Source organism: Miniopterus schreibersii (assembly GCF_964146895.1).
Source record: "Miniopterus schreibersii genome assembly, chromosome: 9".
NCBI lineage: Eukaryota > Metazoa > Chordata > Mammalia > Chiroptera > Miniopteridae > Miniopterus > Miniopterus schreibersii.
In genome coordinates this window covers 42,440,654-42,466,481 of record NC_138118.1, presented here as the reverse complement: position 1 = coordinate 42,466,481, position 25,828 = coordinate 42,440,654, and the positions used below count along the sequence as shown (strand labels likewise).

The following is a 25,828-nucleotide window of genomic DNA, read 5'->3' as shown; positions in this document are numbered from 1 at the left end:
CAGTAGTAGAGATGGGTCAAGCATTACTGCTCTCCTAGAAAATCAGTTGCTTGAAGACTGTATCAGAAAGTACAGCTCAGAAGGGTCAGTCCAGCAGCCTGTCAGTTGGGCAGCAGTGGCCCTGGAAAGTCTGACCCAGCTGTCATTCTCTGGACACTGCCTTCTGCCCTTGCCACCAGTGGCTTAGAGCCCCATTACTCTTTGCCCTGAGTAGTATGTTGCAAGATAACTCAGACATACACGCGTCCTCTAGCTCTCCATGCTATTTCTACAGCTTTGAACTTGCACCCAATTTGCTCTTGTATTTGTCATCTGTAAATTTCTTTTGGTATTTTCTCTATCTCCTCTAGCTCCAAAGCCTCTCTGACCTCCTTAGGGGCCATTACACTTTCTACAAAGACCCAGAGGAGCATTGGATAGGCACACTACATTCTGCCAAGCATACAACTCTGGTTGTAGCAATCTGCCCTGAGAAAGACCTTTAAACTTTCATTCAGTCCTGTCTTTTACCCTTTATATTAATATCTGAATATAGATATTAAAGCTGAGACTAAGTATAAGCTATCTCTTTTCTCAACCTATTTTATTACAAATGAAGAATTGTCCCATTTTAGGACATCTGGAGGCATTTCTCACCTTCTAAAGTAACTGTGCTCAGCAACCCTCGTGGAAAATCCTATTATATTCTCATCTATCCCATATGCTAAAGTTTTAACCTGCTATTTGCTGCAGCAGAGATTGGTTCAGTATTGGTTGTCCTCCAATATATTTTCTCCCTTTCTTCTACGGTGACAGAACTCCTGATTGGTAGATATTCCCAAGGATGTTCAGTATAAAGACTGCATAGTTCAGCCTTTGCTACAGTTAAGTATGGCCATGTTACTAAGAGCTGGCTAATTGCATGTGACAGAAAATATGTTCAACTTTGGGGTGTGTCTCAATGGAAGGGGCACAGCCATCACACCCCATTTCCTCTCCGCTGCTTGTAATGTAGATGTGGATAGGATGGCATGCCATATAGGACCATGTATGTAAGTGCAATGTCCTAAGTGTCACAGAACAATAAAATGGAAGCAACTCGGATCCCTGAACGACCTCATGGAGCAAAACCTTCATTCTATCCCTGGAACCATTTACTCCTTGACTATAACATGAGAGAGAAATAAATGTCTACCTGTTTTAAGCCTATATAATGATATATACACTTGCTCTCTGTTCCTGAATCTTCTCTTAAGTTCAAATTGCACTATATATATAGCAGATTAAAACTGGCCACAATCCCTTTGGTATCACGTCCATTGAAAGGCAGGTTCTGTGTCCTTTCCTCCTTAAATCTAGGTAAACTCTATAGCTACCTTGACCAGCAGGCTATGGCAGAAGTGATGCTGTGGCCCCCATTAAACATTGTCTGATGCTGGAGTTAACCTAGTTACCCTTGCTTAAGTGATCTTCTGAGGTTTAGTACAACATTAACTTGAATTATTTTTCCTTTCTCATGATTTCATAGACTACATTAAGTTAGGAAAATACCCATATTTTTACTCTCAGCTTCCACTTCCATCTCTTAGAACCCTTATTCTTGGAAGCCAGCTGCCATCTAAGAAGTATTATTACCCTGAAACCACCATGCTGTGAAAAGCCAAGCCATGTGTAAATTGGGGCCAAGGAGCGTTGAGGTGCCAAATATATGAATGTGGGTCTCCTAGCCCCAAGAACCCTAGGAGAGGCCATGAAGATCCGAGAAAATTACCCAGCAAAGACCTCCCCAAATTCCTGACCCACAAAATCATGAGAAAAATAAAAGGTTGTTTTAAGCCACTGAGTTTTGGGGGTAGTTTGTTAAGCAGCAATAGATAACCAGGACAATGTATATAAGCCTGTGGTAAGCGATGACCTTGATTCAGGTTTAGCAGTCGGCACTTGGTGACTCTTTGGAAACCCTCCAGCATGATGATATCCCATGTGAATAATATTGCACATTAATAAAGAAGCACACATATTATTCTTATCACAGTTTTGTATTTTTACTATTTTGATAACAGTATTTTTATTTAGTTGGTTTCCTTTGTAATACTGTGTATTTTGTTTTACACTTCATTAAACTTTCAAAACAATTCATGACAAAAAATGTAATAAGGAAAAAATAAAATAAAATAAGAATCTTTGTTGGGGGAGGGCAAAACCACTAAATGAAAGGAACCTGGGTCCCTGAATAATTGCATGAAGGAGAGTCACCTCCGTAACCATTCCCATACATATGGTGAACTATGACAGGAGCTTAAAATAAACTTCTATTGTGTTAAGCCACTGAGATTTGGAAGTTTCATTATTTAGCCTGTTCTTCCTAATATAGTGTCTAATTATATAAGATTTCATTTATACCCATCAAAAAAGGCTACCAAAAGGCTATGATAAAGGACAGAAGAGTTTAGCCAGGAAAATATAAAAAGACAAGAGCAATTCTGAAGATTATAACCAGCCTCATGGATGACCTCAGCCTGGGACCTTGCTGCTCTGGATCCCCTCCTTGCCCAGGCTCTACCATCTCCCCTGATGCAGACTCTTGCATGCATGATCTCTTCCTTAAGGCTGACCCTTTGCCTCCTCTAAGCTTCTTCCAAGTTCTCTGAGGAATGGCTATTGCTCAGTGTTGACCCCTGCTGCCTTCAAGCACTGGCCTCTGCCTTTCTTTGGAGCCAGTTGATCTCCTTGGCTTCACCCTGTGACTCATTCTTGGCCTTGGCCTTAGGTCTTCTGGCCTGGCTCCCACTCAGCACCCAGAGTACCCCTGCCTAATATCACCTGATGTTAAGCCATCCACCCTTGGTTGAGTGACCTTCTAAGGACTAGTAAACACTTGTTGAAATTATTTTTCCTTTCCCATAATTTCTTTGAGCAGATTGAGTTAGAAGAATATACGTATTTATACTCTCAGCTGTTCATGTTACCCATCTAACAGTGCATGACAGTAAAACAAAAACAAAACCCACCTATTGAGCATTTTACTATGTGTTAGCCAATATGTTACTTTTACATTTCGTTTAATTACTGCCAAAATATCCCTTTGAGGGAGATACTGTAGCAGTACATTTTCAGAAGAATAAAAGCTGGAGCTCTGAAGTTTAAGTTATTTTCTAAGGTCACAGAACTATTAAGAAGTAGAGCTGGGAGCCTGAGCTAGGTTTATCTCATCCCAAAGCCCATTCCCTTTTCACTCCACAATGTTGATTCTGACCACCCTTTTTGGGCTACTATTATTTAAATAGTTATGTAGAGTACTAGGTAAGCCTGGGTAAATAAGAAGTGTGAATGTGTGGGATCTGTCCTGGTCATCAATATTTCACATATCTCTTGACAACTTGAACCATGGAACAGAAATGCAGCCATCATTTGCCAATGATGTTAAGGTGATTAACTGAGCAGCAGTCAAAAATAATCATGGTAAAATTTAATAAGGACAAAATTTCAAAAGGAAAATACACACCTTAGAGGATTAATTTTGCATGTGCTTACTTAAAAATATTCTTGGGTTCATAGTGACTTAACAGAACAACCCTAAAGATATATTTTGATGTTGGTGATAGTATTGAATATTGTGTTGTTATTTTTTAAAGTATGACTCCAGGAGTTATTGGCAAAAGCATGGCATAGAGAAACCATGATGTAATCTTTCCACTCTGCTCAACCTTGGACAAGACCTCATTGGATTATGTGGCCTTTTTGGAACCACCAATTGCAAGTGATATGTGAAGGTCTTAGGCACATTCCAGGGGCAAAGCAATAAAAATTATTAGCTTGGGGTAAAGAGCCTTATTAACAAAGCCCAGGGGACCATGTTTACAGAGAAGTAGGAGAGATCAGTCATTAGGATAAAAATCAGAATTTCAGTCACTGTTGGAGTATTTTTCAACGTGTGAACCAGAGACCGTATGCAACAGCATCACCTGCAATGCATGTAAGAAATGCGGATCTTGGGAAGATCCCAAACCTACTAAACCAAATTTCTGTTGGAGGAGGGGGAAGCTCCCTCAAGAATTATGAACACTAAAGTTGAAAATCTTCATGCCAATGCTTCTCAGCCTTAGCTGTATATCAGACTCTCCTGGAAACCCACCCCAAAGATTCTAATTAATTAGTCTGTGATGACCCCACAGAATCAGACTTTTAAAGCTCCCCATGTGATTCTAATGTGCAGCCAAAGTTGAGAACCTCTGCTCCATGCCAAGATATAGCATAAGAATGCCAGCAAGCAAACTATCCAACTTCCGTTGAATAGTTGAGAAATGAGTATATTAAGTTTGTGAAACACTTTAATTAGATAATTCCTTAGCATCCATTGTGAGTCACCTTTCCAAGATATTTTTATAACAGTGATTTTTCTGCTCTGGTAATCAGGACCTGAGACTCAAAGTCTCAGGTGAACAAAGTAATTTTCTCTGGGTTCTGCAGACTGCACTTTTGCTTTCACTTTGGTTTTTCTCACAAGGTGGCTATGAGAGATAATAAATAAAAATATTATAGAGTGCTTTTAAACAATGGTGGATGTCAGAGAATGACCTGAGACCTCGGTCCCTAGTGTGGTCTTCCTCTCCACTGTGGTCAACTCCAGGCATTAAATCTGATCATTAAAAATGTCCTAGTGGTCATAGGTACAGCTGGCAACTTGTTCCATAGCAGAATACGGGCAATTACTGCTGCTATTAACCATTTGTGTCTTAGATTAAATTTGAAGCCATTAACAGGGATCTTTGCATTTTGGGCTTTATCTGACTGTGTAATGACATTAATTGGCTCCTGAAGATATCTGATTTCTGGTAGAGTTTATTCCCTTACTCTCTGAATTTTATATTTTAGGTAATTGTCTTTTTCTATGGCTGCATAATTTTATAGATTATAGTTTTTAAATGGTGACAAAATACACATAACACAAAATTACCATTTTGACCATTTATAAACTTATACTTCAATAGTGTTAAGTACATTCACATTGTGCAACCAATCTCCAGAATTCTTTTCATCTTACAAAACCGAAACTCTACCTATTAAACAACTTTCCCACTCTCTCCTCCCCCAGCTACATATTATCTTTTGAACATGAGAGTTATAAGTTTAAACTACTCTTTTAAAGGTTTCCTAGAATTCATTGGCCTACAAAGTTTTACTTGGTGTTACCCACATTTGCCAATCCAGTCTTATTAAATCAAAATACTTTCTTTCTCCTTCATGGATCAACATATCACTGGTCTAGGACAACATACACTCCAAACACAAGTACATTCTGGTTTTTCTTTAGGTAAAACATTTCTCCATTTAAGAAAGGATAAAAGTAGAACTTTATAAACTAAATTTCTCTTGAGGAAACTTTTATTTTTTTAATTTTTATTATTATTTTTTAAATATATCTTTATTGATTTCAGAGAGAGGACAGGAGAGGGAGAGAGATGGAAAGAAACATCAATGATAAGAGAGTCCTCATTGATCGGCTGCCTCCTACATGTCCCCTACATGTGCCCTGACCCAGAATGGAACCTCCATCCCCTGGATCCTCGGTCAGTGCTCAACCACTGAGCCACACCTAGCTGGGCTTAAGTGAACTTTTAAATAGTAACTATCAAATGTTGGTGGAAAAGAAAACCAATTTAATAAATTAGACAATAATCTATCAAAATAAAATATGTAGGCATTATTTCACCAGCTACTCAACTGCCACATTTTTACAAAAAACAATTTAAATGCTGATCAATAGAAGACTGGTTAAATACTTACAGTAAGTACACTGTATAATCACTATTATACAACTGTTAAAAATAGTGTGATAGCTATGTATGTGCTGATGTGGGGAGATAGGCAAATATAGTATTTAAAAAATTCAAGGTATAATGGAATTACATACCTTTTTGTGAAAAAAATCTTAATTATACACACACACATATATGTATACACACATAAATGTGTATGTGTGTCGGGATATATTCCTTTTTCTGGAAGGAAAAACAAGCAATTGTTAACAATTGTTCCTTTGGAGAAATAAGCAGGTGGTTAGGAAAGGGTAGGAGATGGTAAGAACATTACTATTTATCATTTACACCTCTCAGTACTATTTGAATTTTTTTTAAAAAAATGTGCTTATATTACTTTTAAATTTTTAAAAATATCAACAGAGTTACCTAGCCCATGGGATTATGGGTCACTTAAATTTTTCTTTTTATTATTTTCTTTATATAATAAGTACATTAAAAAAATCTGGTAAAACAAAACAAAATCCATAAGTTTATTTCATGCCTTAGATATTTGGGCAAATACTTTCATGACTAGTTTAAGTCATATAGTCTTCCAATTGTTTGTCTCTACAATAAAAAGCCAGACCAAACTAAATCAACCAGTCAACCAAACAAACAAACAAAAAAATCCCTGCTCTATTTTCTTTTTTGCTAAGAGAATAAATGACATTTACTAAAAATCCCCTCAGTTTTCTTCTTGGTGCTCTGAAAACAGCCTTTGTAGAAGCTTTGTAAAAGGGTTTTGTAATTTTATTATTTTTTTAAGCGTTAGTACAGGATTCATCCTTTTCTATAGATTTTTCTGAGACAGTTTTGCTCAAAAATTCTATTGTTCCATTGAATGGAATGTAACCTCTATGGATCCTTCAGGGTCTGAGACACTTAAAGGCCTTGTCTTGTAATAAGATTGCCTCTTTTTCTTCTTCCAGTCCTGGGAGTTAAGCTTTGTTGCAAGTGAAAATATTCTGCTTCTGTGAGGTCAAAGAAGCATAGTGTTAATATCCATAGTCTGACACATAGTGCAGTAGAACAAGAGGTCTTCCACCTCTGGAAACAGGCTCAAGATTTCCATGTATGTCATGCACCAAAATTTTGGTAAAAAATGTTTCCTTTTTTTTCTGCTGTTAAAGAACAGGTGATGTTGTGATGTTAATTTTCTGGTTACTCTAGCTAACATGATGTTTATCTCTGTGCATGAATAAGTGCATTGAGCAGTTGTATGAAAAATGCCATTTCAAAACGGAGTCGGAGCTGCCATTCCAGAGGAACTGCCCTGCACATCTTCCTCCTTGAAACTTTGGACTGTTTGCACTGGGCCAAACATTGTAATGGGTCAAACCAACATTGTCTTACATGTGTTTGTAAAACCAGCAGGACAGTGGACATCCTGACCACAAGAACTGATGATTGTGAACTCTCTATCTGAAGATAGAATCAGTAACCAATCATGTATAGCCAAGAGTAGCTCAGCAGGGCAGCTCCTGTAGGAATTCTTTCTGTGTGTGTGTCAGTTATTTCTTTCCTTTTCTCATAAAAACCCCTTGCCTTCACCCTGTAATTGGGACATTACTTGGGTTTCTACCTGAATCTATGCTCCCCAAATTAATTATTTGATTCCAAATAAATGTTTCTTGACTCTCATTTCAACTTTTAATTTTAGCTTAACACTTTTAATAAATCAGTTCTTAATGACTTTTTTTAAAAAAGATGTTTTTATTTAAAATTAATCACTATGAAAGATAATAAACAAAACCCAAACACACTTTTAGTTACCAGAACATTAGAGTTACAAAAAAGTTGAGGCTACATTATGTAACTTTAAATGGTGTTCCTAATTGAATAAACCCTACTATGTCCCAGCATAAAAATGCAGAATGTACTTATTTAGAATTGAGTAATACTCATTGGAAAATAAATTTCCGGCAAATGTACAAAGTATGTGTGGTTCCCATAGAATTAAACAAAAATAGATCTTGTTCAAAATAATAATAAAAATCCCATGGGACTGACTAATAAAAGATGGCTGGCACAATTTGAACTCCATTACAAGAGCTAAAGTAGAACTTAATAACAAAGTGCTAACACAGTAAAGTCATTTATCATTCTTGGTAACTATACCAGCCATCCTGGTGACTATGTTTGAATAAGAATTCAGGCTCCTGACCACACTGGAAAAAACAAATATTGCTTCTGTATTTAGAGGTTGCAACAAACCAACAATGCGCCATCCGACACCACAGATGTTAGCCACCCTGCTGGTTACAGAAGAATCATACTTTAAACACAACTTCTTGTTTAATTTGTGCTGTTTCTAAACTGTCATTCCATTGGGCAGAGGTTTTCTTGCTATCAGATTCTAAAGTAAGAATAATACGATCAGAATATATTGTTCTTAAAGTTTTTTCACATTAGGATGAAAATTGTGTCAGATTTCTTTGCATACTACAAATACAGCACAGTCACAAACCCCTTCCAGTGTCATATAATTTTTACTATTAAAAAGCGACAATTGATTTACAACCATAGCTAAATGGTTATGCAACTTTTATATCTTTGTAAAATTTTTCGTATAATAAACTCAGTAATCAGAAAAACTCCTTTATTCAGAATATTTGTCTTAGAAAATAGTCGTTGAGCCCTCCTTTCCTGGCTCCTCGGAGTGCAGCCGACAGCGAACTCTCTGGCCCAACTATTTTTCGCCGTCTGGGCTGGGGGAGGCCATTGCAGGTTTTAGATGGCCAAGTTCATGACACCCGTGATCCGACGCAAGCCCTCAGGTTGGGGTCCCCGTGCGGTCCCGAGCAGTTTCGCGATATGCCCTACCAACCACTCAGCAAAGGAGACCGGCTAGGAACGGCTGCAGTCGGGACGCGCGCCACAGACGAAGACGAGAGGCGCGCGAACGAGCCGTCCGCTCAGCGTGGCGCTGGAAGTCAGCGCGCTCGTCCCCGCGAGGGCGGCGGAGCCCGACCCCGCCACGGGCGCGGCGAGCGCACCGGCGCCCACCCGCGGAATCGGATACGCTCCGCGCGGGGGGGACCTCCGCGGAGACCAAGACGCACGGAACCCGCGCGGTTCACTCTGCGGACCCTGCCTGAGCGCGCCAGCAGAGAGACAGAAAATGCATGCGACTGCAGGAAAAAAGCTCAGACACCATTTGGAGGCAGAAATGGGACCAGAAATCACAGAAACCCCGAAGCTCTTCGGTTGAAGTGTGTAGTGACTGGGAGGTGAAAGAGGAAATGGACTTTCCAAGAGGCACTACGTGGAAGTCTCAGAGCCAAAGGACATCGAGTGTTACGAGTCCCTGGAACTAAGATCAAGCCTTTGGCCGCATCACCACCAGGAGCATCCTCACCGCCACAGGAGACCCTGTCATCCGAAACCTGGCACAAACCCGGGGGAATGTGTTTGCCACCAAGGCCATTCTGGCCACACTGACGAGCTCCACCAGCTCTGTGTATTCCTGGGACATTGTCGCCCAGAGAGCCTGGTCCAAGCTCTTCTTTGACAAGAAGTATAACTCTGACTTTGACCTCCTGACTGACTGATACCACCAACGAACCACCTCAAGGTGAAGGTAATTCCTTCAAGTCGCCCCACAACCCGGCCATGGAAGCAACCTATGTCAACCACAACTTCTCCCAGCAGTGCTTGAGGATGGGAAAAGAAAGACACAACTCCCCCAGCCCAAACCCGCTATGGAGGGGACCTGAGGTAAGAATTAAGTCGCCTCTGTTGCACACGGGTATCGGGTACCGCAGGTGGAAGCTTGGAGAGGGCGCTGACCTGGTTGTTCGTTGTGAGCATGGCAATGTCATGACTGGAGCCAGTGGGGAAGTGTCCTTATCAACATCAAGAGCCTCAAGGATGGGACTCCAGGCACTGTAAGGGAGCTGATGGTGTCAGAAGCTGAACTCTCAGCGAGGGGCCGTCATTGCCGAGCTGAATAGGAACAGCTACAAGTTGGGCCGATGGACCTGCTGTGTTTTGCTGGCCAGTTCCAAGTACCTCACATTTGGTACCATGTGAAAGACTCCTCGAGCGATGTCATCCTGGGCACCCAGCAGTTCAAGCCCCGTAAGTTTGCCAGCCAGATCAGCCTGAGCACAGAGAACACCACAGACCGGCTGTGCTGCTTCAGCAACCTCTGCATGAAACTGGAGGAGGGCAAGCTCCTCATCTCAAGGACCCCAACAAGGTCATTCTGTCTACAGCCTGTTGAAGGGCACCTTCGGTCCCCTTGAGGAGAGGAGGAAGAAGAAGATGAAGAAACAAGCCAGATGGTGGTGTGGAGCTGGAGTTTATAAATTCAAAAAGCTGAGGAGGGTCTTTGATGCCTGGTGGAATGTTTGTCTGATACTTGCTCTCTGGAGTTTTGACAAGTGGAATAAAGTATAAGTAGAAAGAAAGAAAGGAAGGAAAGGAAGGAAAGGAAGGGAAGGAAGGGAAGGGAAGGGAAGGAAGGGAGGGAGGGAGGGAGGGAGGGAGGGAGGAAGGGAGGGAGGAAGGGAGGGAGGGAGGGAGGGAGGGAGGGAGGGAGGGAGGGAGGGAGGGAGGGAGGGAGGGAGGGAGGGAGAGAGAGAGAGAGAGAGAGAGGAGAGAGAGAAAGAAAGAAGAAAGAAAGAAAGAAAGAAAGAAAGAAAGAGAGAGAGAGAGAGAGAGAGAGAGAGAGAGAGAGAGGAAAGAAAGAAAGAAAGAAAGAAAGAAAGAAAGAAAGAAAGAAAGAAAGAAAGAAAGAAAGAAAGAAAGAAAGAAAGAAAGAAAGAAAGAAGAAAGGGAGGGAGGGAGAGAGAGAGGCAGGGGAGGGAGGGGAGGGAGGGAAGGGATACAGTCATTTAAAATGTAGTAAAGATTCCAATTTGCTTATTTGTTCTTGGAGAAGAGTCTCCTAGGAGACATTAGAAAGAAAAGTTTCCAGTAAGAAAAGCATGAAATGCAAGCCATCTGTGTGTATATAAATGTTAGCTAGTTTGCCCTTGGAAATGGCTGGATGAAGCTATTCCCCACTCCCCAATTCTTTCTAAAGAAAATAAAAAATCCCTGTTGGATGCTGATACTAGGTCAGGTGGCCAGGTCCATATAAGCCCCAGTAGACTAGAGAGTAGTTCTCCACATGGACCTCATGCTTGCTGGTGCACAGGGCTCCTATCTTCTCACCTCAATGGTCTTTGAATAGCCATGGAGATATCACAGAGTCATGGCTGGTATCAGGGAAATTGTCTCTCTAAAAGATTCAAAAATAGTTGAACATCACTATAATATGTTTCTAGAATGGCATTGTTACTGAGATGCATGGTGGCAGAGTAGAAAGAACATGGGTTTTGATGTTAGATGGACTCAAACTCAGTACCTTGCTTCTACCTTTTCTAGCCATGCCATCTTGCACAAGTCATTTTATCTGTCTAAGCCTCAGTTTCTGCATCTATAAGAACAATAATTATTTCATAGATTTTTGGAGGGAGGTAATGTGATAACATTTTTAGTGTGTCTTGAATATAAAAAGACTCTAAAAATCATAGCTATTATCATTATTGTTGTTACTGTTGGTATAATTTCCTTTTCTAATTATCACACTTGTAATTTATATTCCCTCCTTGCCAACCCAATATTTTTATTAATTCTCTCATGATGCTAAAATCGTGGTTAAAAAACAGTCTCCCCTAGTACATTGGAAGAGCCATGAGGGCAGAGGTCTGGACAACTTCATCTTTGTATCCCTCCTTCTAGCCTGGCATTCACAAGGCAAGATAGTTTTTGTATGCTGAACGTGTCTGAATATATTAGAGCCTAACAAAGCTTATTTGAACTTTTCCCATTTGAAATTACTAAAAATATGCCAGTATTTCAAAAAACCTAAATTCACCTCCAAAAATGCTTATGAAATATATTTCAACATACAACCAATGCCAAGACATAATGGCAATGTCAAAATGCATAGCAATACCTTACTGCTGCTAGCTGCTGTTTGCCAAAAAACAGCTTAGTGCGCCCATGCGTCTGTTCTCATTCGAAGTTTTCCTGTGAAATATGTGATCCACGGGTATCATCAGCCTCATTATGCAGGTGAAGAACGTGAGACAAATAAGATTTGTAAATATCTTACTGAAAGTCTATTTTTGTAATCAATGGTGACATTGGCACAGAACTATCACCTACTATAATTTCCCCCCTTTGAAACAGACATTTATGTCTCAAGGTTAAGCACGGGTGTACATTTAGGGCTTAACTGAAGAGTTGACTATCTGCTGCTATTATAGTTACTATCAATATAATTTGCTTCCCCAGTTGGAATTATTTCCTTCTTTCCATTCTAAAAACATTAGTTTATATGTCTCTAACGGCAATTATTAGAGACCCTCAAAAACAATGTGACTTCTAACTTTTCAACATGAAGTATCCAAGTGTCCTTCACAGAATAAGCTGTTATTGTTAGAAAGATTAGGTGTCCTTGATTAGTATATTTTTCAAGGAAATAAAGAAATAGTTATTCAGGGCACATACCTAGTGTTGCAGGTTTGATCCCCGATCCGGTTGGAGTAAGTGTGGAAGGCAACCAATCAGTCTCTCTCTCTCTCTCTCTCTCTCTCTCTCTGTCTTCCCCACCCTCCCTCCCTTCCACTCTCTCTAAAAATCAATGGAAAAAATATCCTCAGGTAAAAATTAACACATAAGAAAAAAAGGAAAAAGAGTTGTGCAGGTTGCTCCACAGCTTTGGGGGGCTCACTCTCACATTAGTCCACAATTTAACAAGGACACAAGTAAGTCCATGACAAACAAGGAGGAAACAATACTTAAGAGTCTTGCATTTTCTGGATAAAGGGAAGGAGGATAGTTTCATACTTAATATTGCTTTGGTATTTTTTACTATAATCTGTTGCAACTGTGCAATAAAAATTTCCCTTTGCTTTCTTGATAAAAGTCATCCTGAAAAAAGACAGCTACCCTTCTTAGCAAATGGCCCCTGTTCCAGGTATGCTGACTCCACCCTCACCAAGAGGGTCTTCATCTTGGAAACTCTTGTAACTGCTGTAAAGTCACATTAGACCCAATCCCTGAGGTGGTGCCAGACAGGACACGAGGACATGCCTCCTCCACTCAGCCATTTTCCCTGACACACAACACGGACAAGTATGATTTCTGAAGGGCCATGTGAGTGGGAACCCACTGGGGTTTGCCTTGCTAAAAGCAGAGAGACAACTAGATAGAATAGACAATATTCTCCTTGCCACCCCAAATTCCTTCCCATTGGGATAGTTGATGCTTGAAATTCTATAAGTAGAGTTTCATTCCTTAGTTTCCCTAATGAGAATACTCCTGAAGAAAAAAAGAACACATTAAACCTTTGTTCATCATTTTCTCTTTCTGCCTCTTTGGAGAAAGGAATTGATCAAATTCTTTCTTAAAAGCAATGGAATAGAGAATAAGGGCTATTGGGTACAGAGAAAACAGAGGAGGGGAAAATCACTAGCCAGCTTCTCTTGGGCCATGTGTTATAGCTAGGTCCCTCTGTACTGGGGACATCCTCACCATTAACAGGACAGTAAAGAATCCTAGAACTAGTCCTTTAAAGTAACTGGTGTGTTAGCTAGACTTGGAGATGAAATGCCATTTTCTGAAAGTCTTCCATAACTAAGTTGTATTTTGTTCAAGATTCTGACATAAGGACTTATATCCTAGAAGCTTTAAAAAATAAACCTTATGAGACATTCTAAATTCTTAGTGTGGTCATTATATCTGAAACAGGAGGACAAACTTTTTTGCTAGAAACACTGGAGAACAGAACCCTGTTCAACTTCCATAACACTGTTCCATAACATCACAGTTCTTAAGAAACTGCTGATATGTTCTTCAGCTCTATTTTCCTGTCTTGCTGGTAGATCAAGGAGTTCAAAACTCAGTCTGGCGTACTTCCTCCTGTCTTTATCGGTGCAACCGCAGAAGCAGCTACAGTGGTGTCAGCCCTCCCTATCTCTATCCCTCTTTCCCTAATTCTGTACTTGGATAGGTCACCCTTTTCCTTTCAGAGATGCCCATGGGAACGTGACAGCTCAGACTGTTATTTTGATGTAAGGCAAAACTGCATTTTAAGCATTGCAATAATTCCATAGTATTTGAAATTACCACTCAGATATGTGAGAAAAGTCACAAAATGAAAGTAATACCTGTTTTTAAAATTATATATAAGTAAAAAATAATTTTTTTACTGGAGTAAAAAAAAAAATCCACTTTATGCTTGAATAGTAGTCTATGTGAGATGTTGTTCTGGGCTACAATGATGTTTGGCTAAAATATTTCTCTCATTTTACCCAATACTTGTATATAAACTTGTATAAGTTGACACGGTTCACAAGCTAGCTGGATCCTTTTGTGCAGTGCTCAGTCATGAGCCTAGAACTGACATCCCATTTTCTATGGAACCAAAGGATAATATAAATACCATCTAGCCTAAGAGCTTTATATTGGCACAGGAAGCATGCAACTGAAGAAGCCTATGCTACTCCAGCACAGGTTCCTCAGAGCACCTTCTTCAAGTTCCTCTGCCTTGACGCCTGTTGAGCCTTCTCTCTCAGTCACCCAGTTTATTCTACCTTGGCTTTCAAGAAATAAAGTCACTTTAATTATGATCCAGCTATCTCTAGAAACTCTAAGTGCTTTACGGATATTCTCTTATTCAACCTGCAACACCTCTAACAGGCCCACAGGAAAAATAGTTCCATTATTGCAGCAAAGAAAACTAGGAGTACATAGTTTAAAATATCTGCACACAACAAGCTGATACAGCTATTGAGACAAAGAATCAAAGCCTAATCCATTAAAATACTTTTGCCTCATTTCTTTAAAACCCAAGATTTTTTTTGGTGTGACACTGTCGTGAAAGTATGGATAAATGCTACTTAGTAAATGGAAAAAAGTGCTATAACCTTTCTTATAAAATTCAGCAAGCATGAGATTGTCACAATTAGAATCAGTTGTCTTTTCCAAATTTAGGTGACCTTTTTAAGTGGAGCAATTGAAGTTTAATTAAACACAAAGAAGTTAAGGTTTCACTCAAGAACCAGTTTCTAAATTCAAAATTTCAGTGCTAAGGCTCTGCTTACTTTTAACTAAAAAATAATTAATAGAGGATTTTTGAATTGTTGCATGTGCATACTAAAGTATTTGATATAGTCTCATAAAGGGTATATTCAATAATTTTATTAGCTACTTTTAGATGTCAAAGACGTATAAAACATTTAAAAAATAGTCATTGATAATAAGTGCTGCAATCAACTTTGTGTGACACAACAGTCACCGGATAATATAAAGAGATAAAAATGTTCAGTACCAGACTGTACCTTTCACTTGTGACATAAAGGAGGGGTGAGGGGTCAAGTGGCTTTTAAGTCAATATCAGGTTAGCTTCAGGAACTCCACAGAGCAGATTAGCTTAAGGAGAGGACCTGGGAAGGATCCAGCATGTTCTTTTTCCTGACATGATAAAAACAAAGAATCTCAGGCCTGATGGGTCCCTATTCACTGCAACTCTTCACACTAAGGATGGTTTAGGTAGTTATAACAAGAATACCAATTCTTACACTTACATGGGACTTAAAGTGTTTTCAAAACACTTTCAGACCCTTTCTTGTTTTGTCCTCACCCAGCCCATTATCTCCATTCACCAAAGGCAGACACACTCAGTTTCTCTGACATCCAGGCTGCAATCACTCAACACCCTGAGATGCAATGTTAAGATACAATCTAGAACTTGAAGCAGATCAGGGAGAAACATCTGTGTCCTACCCCCACCGGGCCTCAAAGGCTAGAGCAGAGCTACTGCCAGACGTAAGAGTCACCAGTCTGAGGGTCTTGAGGGAGTGGACAATCTGCTGGACCTCTGGTTGGGGATTAAGGACAGAGTCTTCTGTGCCATCCTTGGCGCCAAATCCCTCCTTTTCAGGCAGAGGCACTGTCAGGTTAAGCACAATGTGCACTGTTGTGAAATAGGCCCTGTGAGGTATCCCAACATTCCAGCTTCACAGAATACATGCAATTAAGCCCATCGCAGAATATGTATACAAAGATGACTATAGCTCATGTTGGATCAGCTGCATTACACATAACCCATCATGAAGTCTCTCTTGAAAAACTTTACATTCTGACTCTAAAATGTCCAATTGGAATTAGTTCCACCTCTGACCTAAATTATATTAAAATGAGACACATTCAACATTTTCCAAAAAACAAAGCATGAATCCATCTTACACATCAAAGAATGCCAAGGTAGCTAGGCAATGGGCTTCAGAGAAATATGGCTCCATTTTAAATAGAGCCAGAATTCACATCTTACCCTTCCGAAAAAAATGTTCTCTAACAAAGCCATAAAAATTTAAAAATTTTCCTTAGAAAATTCTGAGGTTTTGTTTGCAGTAGCAAAGTGCAAAATCTAAATATCTATTAGAACAACTTGTTTTAGAAACCAAGTTACTTTGTATAGCATCGTGGCTCCCAAATGCCCCATAGGCAGTGTTTTCCTATTTGTTGTGCAGGTGTAGATTTCTACCTGTCACTGAAGGATTTTTCATGTTATAATTTCAGAACACTTTGAAATACAATTAGTACCACCATATTTTTACAAAAAGGAAATTGAAGCATTAAAAAAACTGTGCAATTAGAGTAATTAGAGCAGTGATTCTCAAAGTGTGGGCAGAGGCTCCTCAAAGTCTTAGGGACTCCCAGGGATACTTTTTGTTGTTGTTATTTAGAGCAGTGTATATTTATTATTAGTGGCAATTTTGTAAGATTTAAAGAGTCACATTTCAACAGGGTTATTGTCAACAATAAGAGTTCCTCACTAACTACTCCTTCACATAATGCACATAGATCATTTGTTTTCAGTCTTTGCTTTCTTGTAGCTTCTCACACTAGAGCAATTTGGTAGAGTATTTGGATTTCATTTAACCTCCCTTCTAAATAAAAATTTTACTTTTTATTCATTTATTTATTTTTATTCAGTCATTTTTTTTGTTCACTCAATAAATGTTGAGCATGTACCAGATGCCATGTATCACTGTGTTTTCTTTTATATCGTATTATAAAAGATTGACTTTCAACAACAAGCTTACTTTTCCCAATTAATAATTGGTTCTTTAACTGTAAATGGAGGTTACTGATGATGAGGTATCTCCAACCTTTAAGCCACACATGACTTTTTCCTGGAGAAAAGTCACAAAAGCCTGTCAATTGGCTCATGTTGATTTATGATTTCTAAACTCTCAATTGAGCCTTTAGATCTGTTTAGCAACCCTACTACTCATCTTGAACTATGTTTTCTTTTCCATTTTCTGTAGCTTTTCCAGACCCTTTAACTTTTACTACCATTCTTTAAATTTCTATTAAATAAAGTTCAACAGGAGTCCCTTTAATGTATATTCTTAGACTTCCGTATGTAACATTCTGATGTGCATTTTGAATGTCCAAGAGGGTAGTGCTGCATGCAACATTTTTTTAATCTTTTTAAAAATTTTTTCAATTACACTTGACGTACAATATTATATTAGTTTCAGGTGTGCACCCCATTGATTAGACCTTATAAAACTTAAGTGGTCATCCCGAAAAATCTCATACCCATCTGACACCATACATAGTTATTAGAATATTAGAATATTTTTGACTATATTCCCTATGCTGTACTTTACATCTCCATGACCACACTATAACTACTAATTTGTACTTCTAAATCCTTTCACATTTTTCACCCATCCCCCTCCCCCCTCCCATCTGGCAACCATCAAAATGTTCTCTGCATATATGTCTGTTTCTGTTCTGCTTGTTCATTTATTTTGATTTTTAGATTCAATTGTTGATATATATGTATTACCATTTTATTGTTCATATTTTTTATCTTTTTTTCTTCTTCTTAAAGAGACCCTTTAACATTTCATGTAATACTGGTTTGGTGGTGATGAAATCCTTTAGCTTTTCCTTGTCTGGGAAGCTCTTTATCTGACCCTCAGTTCTAAATGATAGCTTTGCTGGGTAGAGTAATCTTGGTTGTAGGTTCTTGCTTTTCATCACTTTGAATATTTCTTGCCCCTCCCTTCTTGCCTGCAAAGTTTCTATTGAGAAATCAGTTGACAGTCATATGAGTGCTCCCTTGTAGGTAACTAACTGCTTTTAAGATTCTTTGTCTTTAACCTTTGGCATTTTAATTATGATGTGTCTTGCTGTGGGCCTTTTTGGGTTCCTCTTGTTTGGGACTCTCTGTGCTTCCTGGATTTGTAAGTCTATTTCTTTCACCAGGTAGGGAAGTTTCCTGTCATTATTTTTTTCAAATAGGTTTTCAATTTCTTGCTCCTTCTCTTTTTCCTGGCACCCCCATGATGTAAATGGTGGTTCACCTGAAGTTGCCCCAGAGGCTGCTTACATTGTCTTCATATTTTTGGATTCTTTTTAATTTTTGCTGTTCTGGTTGGGTGTTTTTTGTCTCCTTATATTCCAAATTCTTGATTTCATTTGTGGCATCTTATACTCTACTGTTGATCCCCTGTAAATTATTCTTCATTTCAGTTAATGTAGCCTTCATTTCTGACTGGTTCTTTTTATGTTGTTGATGTTCTAAGTTCCTTGAAATTCTCAGTAAGTTCCTTGAGCATCCTTATAACCATTGTTTTGAACTCTGTATCTGGTAGTTTTCTTGTTTCCATTTCATTTAGTTATATTTCTGGGGATTTCTCCTGTCCTTTCATTTGTGATGAGTTTCTTTGTCTCTGCATTTTGGCTATATTTGTTTCTATGTATTAGGTAGATCTGCTATGTCTCCTGTGCTTGGTAGAGTCACCTTGTGTAGTAGGTGTCCTCTAGGGTCCAGTGGCTCAACCTCCCTAGCCACCTGAGCTGGACACTTCAGGTATGCTCCTGTGTGGGCTGTGTGCACTGTCCTATTGTAGTTGAGCCTTGAATGATGTTGGCATTACTGGGAGGGATTGACGCCAATGCCGATTGGTTGTGAGGATTGGTTGCTACTACCAGTTTGTGACTACAGTGGAAGAGCTGCTGTGCAGGAGCCTATCCTATGGAGCAGGATTTGCTTCAGCGTGGCTTTGGTGCTTACCAAGTCCAGCCCTTGAATGCGCCACTCGTGGAGGTGGTAGGGTTGTAATCCAGCATGGTCGAATTACCTGACTACCAGGTGCACTGGCTGTGGGGCCTCCCAGGAGGTGCAAAGTGAGCCTCTGCCTGTCCCCTGCTCAGCGCCATCCAGAATAAGCTACAAAGCAATCTGCAGATGGCTGCTACTTGTGTTGAGCTTGGAGGTGCACAGGAGAGGCCAAGCTGTGAACCAGGGCAAGCTGCTGGTAGTGCCAGGCCTGGGGGCACTTATTGAGAGGTACAGGGCATGCTGATGCCAGTTGCTGCTTGTTTGAGAGATTTTAGGAAAGTCTGAAGCATGAGGCAAGAGAGGCCAACTGAATGGAAAAACGACTGGAAATGGCTTGTATTAGCCTGCAAGTAGGGAGGGGCGGGGTCTCAGGGAAGCACCAGGGTGGGGCAAAAAGTGTGAGCCATGTTGATGGAGATTCAGATATCATGCAGCCTGTCGACTTTGTGGTGGGATGGCTCAGCAAAAATACACTGGCTCTGCCAGCACTTCTGTGTGGGAGAAAGCTGCCCCTCTAACTCTTGCCCTGAATCCAGACAAGTTAGTTCCCCCAGAATGTCCCAAGTTCCTCTCAAGCTGCTGCCCCAGTGCTGGAGCTCAGAGGATGTGAGTCCTAGTAAGTCCATGCCTGGGCCCTTTAAGAGGAACTGCCTGAGACTCCTGCAGCCTCTGTGTCATTCAGCAATGGTTTTTACAGCCCGAAGTTATGGGGACTTCTTAGCACTAGAACCCTGGGCTATGGAACCTAGTGTGGGGCAAAAGATCTATACATAAGGACTAAAGAATATGGAAAACAATGTTCAGGCAAGAGCCCTCTCTTTTTGAGACTTTCATGGGAATTTGGGTGTATTTGCTCTAGTGGGGTGATTCAAAAGTCACTGGGAAGGAAGAAAGGGAGTTTTGTTAGCAATGGAAGTATTAAGGATGGGTCAAAATATTTTTAGGTCTAAAATCAACATGTCAGATTGATACATGAATTGATTTTAATCAAAAGACAAGTCAGGGTACAACCTGAATGTTTAATAATTGTGAATTGGTTAAGTAAAGTGACACATCCTTATGATGTCATATTCAACCAATTATGTTCCGGAAGAGTAATGACTTGGAAAAATGTTCGCAAATCAAAAAGCAGATTACAAAACATTTGGAAAAATATAAATATAGAAAAAAGATAGGAAGGCTATAAACAAAAATGAGTATTTTTGATTTATGAAAGTGCTTCTTTATGAACTTCTTATTGTATATTTAAAATACATTTAGATTTCTATACAATTTTAATTACCTCAGATTTTTTTTTCAATTGTTGATACTATTACAGATGTCCTCCATTTTCCCCACCTTTGCCCACCTCCACCCAGCCGCTGCCAACCTTCCCCTGGCCTTCACCACTCTGTTGTCTGTGTCCATGGGCTATATATATATATGTTCTTTGGCTACTCTCTTCACCTTCTTGACTGATTATTACATTTTTTGTATTTTATTGTATACTTAATTTTCCCAAAATAATAACAACAATAATATTACAACAAACTTATTTTGGTAGAGTTGCCTAACATTCTCATTTCTTTCAGAAGGTCCCTAGTTGGAGCCATATCTACCCACACAAGCCACACTCACTGACTCCTTCCCAGTTTTAACAAATAGGCCCAGGAAGTCAGTCTCTTCCTTCCTTTTGCAAGGGCCATGGAAGCAATCCGTTTTGCTTTTGAATTCAGCAGCTCCAGCTTGTTCTAATTGATTTTATTCTGCAAATTTATAATAAGGTAGTTTGAAGCAGAATGATGAACTCTTCCTGAAATAATGAATGTGAATTAATGTGAAAATATAACCCCAGGATTTCCTGTAAGAATCTTTATTACAGTGACAGGAGCTTTTACAAGTATTTATCATAAATAATTTATTGCCATTGGTGGAATGCTAGATACTTTAACGTGACTGTTACTATAGAAACATCAATATCCATATACAGTTTAATTCTATTTCCAAAAGCTGAAATGAAAGTCAGCATTATCCTAATGTTACAGATGTGAGAACTGAGGCACTCAAAAACTAAGAAGCTGGCTCAGATCCAACAACAAATCAAAGGAAGAAGGGCTGGAACTAGTCTGCTGACACCCAAGCCAGGGCACTTGTGGCATCTTCAAATAGTGTGCACTATAAGCTTGGTTTGGCACCAACTCTTCAATACAAGGGTGAAACTATGACAGCCTATTACAAGCTCAAAGTGGGAAATGACAGTGTTGTTACCTAGAAGCAGTTAACAAGAGGAAGAAAATGGTGCAATCCCAAGGCTCTGAATTACCCTTAGGAGTAAAAATCAACAAGCCAAGGCACTGAGTTAATTGTGCACTAGTCAGTGACCCCTACTTTGTGCAAGTAGGAGAAGCTCTGGCAGGCAGGAAAGGAAGGAAATGTACCTGTGCATGAATGAAAGAAAGAGTGCTAAGAAACATTTAGACAAGTGAAAGGAGGGCTGTTTCATTTTAAATAAAAATGGCACAGGAAAGAAATGCAGATGGAAAGACTAAGATATTTTTAAGTAGTAATTGTCAAAAGGTAAAGGTTTCAGCAGAGTAACTTTTCTTCTGCCTTCCCCATTTTCATAGGGAAATGATGACCCTTTCTCCAGGTCACCTAATCCTCTGTTTTGATTGGGGGGGGGGGGTATCCCAGAAAACCTAGATAGAGAAGGTCCATATTTTATGTGGAGGTTATAGCTTAGGGAAACAAAGTTATAGTCAAGTTGATACCATTATAATAACCTGGTTATTATTAATAGGAAAGGAGTAAAGGGGAGACTAGATAATATAGACATGCCATTTATACAGCTTTGCCAGAAAGCTGCAATTAACATTCCCCAAGTCTGTTCCATGCAGATCGCTGGGGGAAGGGACTGAACAATAGACACATACCCAGTAAGGTCTGGGTGACATGGGAAGGTACTTACCTGTCAGTCACACCTGGGAACAAGTCAGTGGCCAAAATAGGCATGGCCACTGCAAGTGTGGGAAGATTCGATATTTAAGCTCCTGAAAAAAGGAGCCCCCCTCTCTCTCTTTCTCTCTTTTGTGCCAGGATCCTGGCTCTCCTGCTGTAGGGGGTGCACTCCCCTGCACTCACCCATGTGACTCATGACCATGTAGGACCCACACAATAGACTGATGGACTAAATCTAGGCTGTTGCTACATCAGACCATGCTCTACCATGGAACTGAAACTCTGGACACTGGCCCTACTTTTGGCTCTGCCGGAGCCCCAGCTACATATTTTCCAGGACTATTTAAAGACAATGGGACTTTGCAACCCAAGAAATATAATTCCACACCAATAAAAACCATTCACGCGCCCAAGCAAGTCTTAGAAAATTCATTTTCTGAAGCTATCACAAGAGCCACCTCACTACCACTAGTGTCAGGGAAATTGGACTCACTGGTTTCTCTGGCAAAAAAATGACTTACAAAACAGAATTATTTTCTTACAAATTTACATAAAAAGTCTACCCTCCCACTAGCCACCACTTTTTATCCTTTAATACTGTTTAACAATCCTAGCAAATAATACTTAATAATGCCTTAGATAAATAACAAATTATTTTAAAAGATTCTAGTATTTATACCATGAAACTGTTTATATTTCAGGCTTTGTAGGATACACAAGATTTCTTCAAAAATGTAAAAATTATTCTTAGCTCAGCTGTACAGTAACATAATTTGCTGCCCCTGCCCTAACCCACTGTAGCAAGCACAGGGCCATAAAGGGGGCAGAATGGATGGGTCATTGGTCTCCACCTCTGTCCTCTCCACAGATATGGTTCATCTTGTTCACCCTGCATCTCCAGCCTCCAGAACAATGCCTAGTGCACAGTAGGCCTACTATATAACTGCTGATTCAGTAAATATAATTTGCTCCAGATTCACATTACTAGAAAGAAGTTGCAATTATTGAAAGTCTGCAGGTCCTCCTCTCATTCTTCTTGAACAAAATTTTGAAAATAATCTGATGCTGATTCTTTTCTACTATAAATCTTAGTGTTGAGAATCCATAGTAATAGGCCTTTGCTCTCTGCTGGCCAACAAAAGTCTTATCAATAATGAAATGATTAGCCCAGCCAGCATGGCTCAGTGGTTGAGCATTGACCTATGAACCAGGAGGTCATGATTCGGTTCCCAGTGAGGGCACATGCCCGGGTTGCAAGCTTGATCCCCCAGGAGGGGGTGTGTAGGAGGCAGCTGATCAGTGACTCTAACCACTGACGTTTCTATCTCTCCCTCTCCCTGAAATCAATAAAAACATATTTTAAAAATAAATAAATAAATAATAAAATAACTAAATATTATGACTTATAGCACAATATATTCTACATGTATCAGCATCTAAATGGAAAACAATATTTAAAGGGAGTTAACATGTAACAGAGACCTCTTTTATGTGTAAATCATCCTGGATAGAGGAACACAGGTATTTCCTGGTACAATGGAAGGAAACTAACAGTTCCTGAGCCAAGTTTATGCTAATGTGTTTAACACATTATTTAATATAATACACATATGTCATTGCAAGGTAGAGAATATTACATTTTATGGGTAGAAAACTGAAGCTCAGGGAGGTTGAATAACTTGCTCAAGTTCCAAAATCAGGATACAAATCCAAGACTGTTTGTTTCCAAACTTTAGGCTCTTTATATCATGCCTGACTATGGTATAAATTGTATTTTTAGCTCTATCAACAATTTGCCGTGTGACCTTTGAGATGATCACTTTACCTTACTCCTTAAACACAAATATAAATAACTACCCACCTCTCAGGGAGTTCAAAGAATTCATGAATGTTACAAAATACAGCACATGGCACTACCTTGCACTCAATAAATATTTGCTGAATTTGAATTTCGTTGAACATCTGAACTGGTTGACTCAATGAGAAAGGAGAGAATAGTAAGTGGAGGCCTGAGAAGGAAAATGACAAAAGTATGAAATACAATGAAGTGTAGTTGGGGACATAAATATAGACAAAGTAGGTGAAAAGCAGGATTTAGAGAGTAGAAGATGTTGGGTTTCTAGGAAAATTAACATAAATGTTGTGTCAATGATTTTCAAAGGATTTTTGTTTTACTTTTGATAGCAACAGAGCCTTTCTTCAGAAATCTTATTTCAGATACAGAGCTATTCTTTGCATTGATTTTGGGTTTCCATGGTGTCCCCTGAGGAACTTCCATGGAACCCCTCAGGCCAGCTCAGGGTATGGTCTGAAACTTCCTGTTTTTATATCTGCCTCTTTCCTTAACACTCAATCTATATATTCTATTTATATTTAATGAAGGGTAGGTTCTCTTTCTCCTAATTACAGTACAGGGATCTACTCTGTATTTTCCTGTTGATGATTATCACACTCAGAGATCGAGGTGACTTTAGGCATAGGTTTGTTTTTTAATGTTTATGTTGACTTAGAGAAAGAGGGAGGGAGAAAGGGAGAGAGAGCAGAACATAGATGTGAGAGATGTTTCTCCCCAACTGGGGAGTGAGCCTGCAACCTGGGCATGTGCTCTGAAATGGAATCAAGCTGGTGACCTTTCAGTGCACCCTCAACAAAGTCACACCGGCCAGGGCTAGGCATAGTTTGATTCAGGCTTTAAACTATGGGGTCAGGAATCTGTGTCACTCCATTTTTGATACTGCATTCTCTGTGCAGACTCCATTCTTAAGGCTCTTTCTCCTTGTGGCAAAGACGGCCACCAGCAATTTCAGGCTTATATCATCATTAGTACCTACAATCTCAGGAGAGAATGAAGCTTGCTTAATAGCACAAGTCTCCTTAAAGGATTGATTGGCTCATCATCAGTCATGTGCTCATCCTGATCCAATTACTATGGTTGAAGCAGAGCCCAACTCTAGCATCAGGGGAAAGCCGGTTCCAGCAGAACACATAAAATGGAAAGGATGGGTGTGAAGGGTGATGACCCAAAGTCAAACTGCGCACAGAAAAACATATGTTCACAACAGTGACCAGAGAATTGATCACGATGATGAGCAGGCCCAAGACCGGGAGAGCTGAAGACCAAGCTGACCGAAGTAGTGATCTAAAAAAAGGTACAAGTAGAATTCAGGAGCAAAAGAAGGAAAGAGAAAAGATGAAAGAAATGTCCTATTAGTAGTGTGCACTTGTACTTTCATGAGGAGAAGAAAAGACTTACTTGGTTTCTGAAGGAAAGGCAGATAGACTGTGAAGCCATCCATAGGACTATTTGTCATCAGGATAAGAAGGAAAGCAGTCAACAAGTGCCCACATGAGGATTCTGTGTGGGAACTCAGATTATAAAGTCACTGGGGAAGACTTCAAGAGACATTTTTGCAGTGATTAAGTTGCCAAGGGTGAAAGAGCAGAAAGAACAAGACTTAAGCCTTATGAAAAGAGCAATTTCTTATTTATTTTGGACGCAGTATCTAGAGAGAGAAAAAAGTAGAGCTGTTGGCTGGACACAAATAGCACTAAGTTAACCAAAGATAAAGACCACTTCCATGGTTGTATAGCATAGTCATTAGATGCTCAGGTTCTGGAATCAAATAGATCTAGGGTTAAATAAGACTTCTCTCATTGGTGATGTGATCTTGTTCTTTTTGGACCATGGTTTCTCATGTGGAAAATGGGGATAATAATAGTTTCTAGTTCCTGGGCTTTAATGATTTAGGATTAATAAAAATAACATTTGCAAAGAACTCAGTGTCCAGCACTGAATAAGTGTACATAAATGTTTGTACCATTTAGAAGCAAAATGGTTGATAGATATAATGTAAATATCGTATAAATGATATCAAAACATGTCACCTAAATCAACTAGGTAAAAAACTGCATTGTCTCAGAGGCAAAAGTTGGAAATAGAGGTAAGGGAGAGTAGACCATGGTAAGGAAG

General features: G+C 39.6%; 1 pseudogene across 1 annotated transcript; it reads left to right on the top strand.

Annotated features, from left to right (window-relative positions):
- Positions 1–8,905: 8,905 nt before the first annotated feature.
- On the top strand, positions 8,906–10,090 carry LOC308561596 (eukaryotic translation initiation factor 3 subunit D pseudogene; annotated as a pseudogene). Its single transcript has one exon. The product of its transcript is annotated as a eukaryotic translation initiation factor 3 subunit D pseudogene (transcript).
- The last annotated feature ends 15,738 nt before the right edge of the window (positions 10,091–25,828 follow it).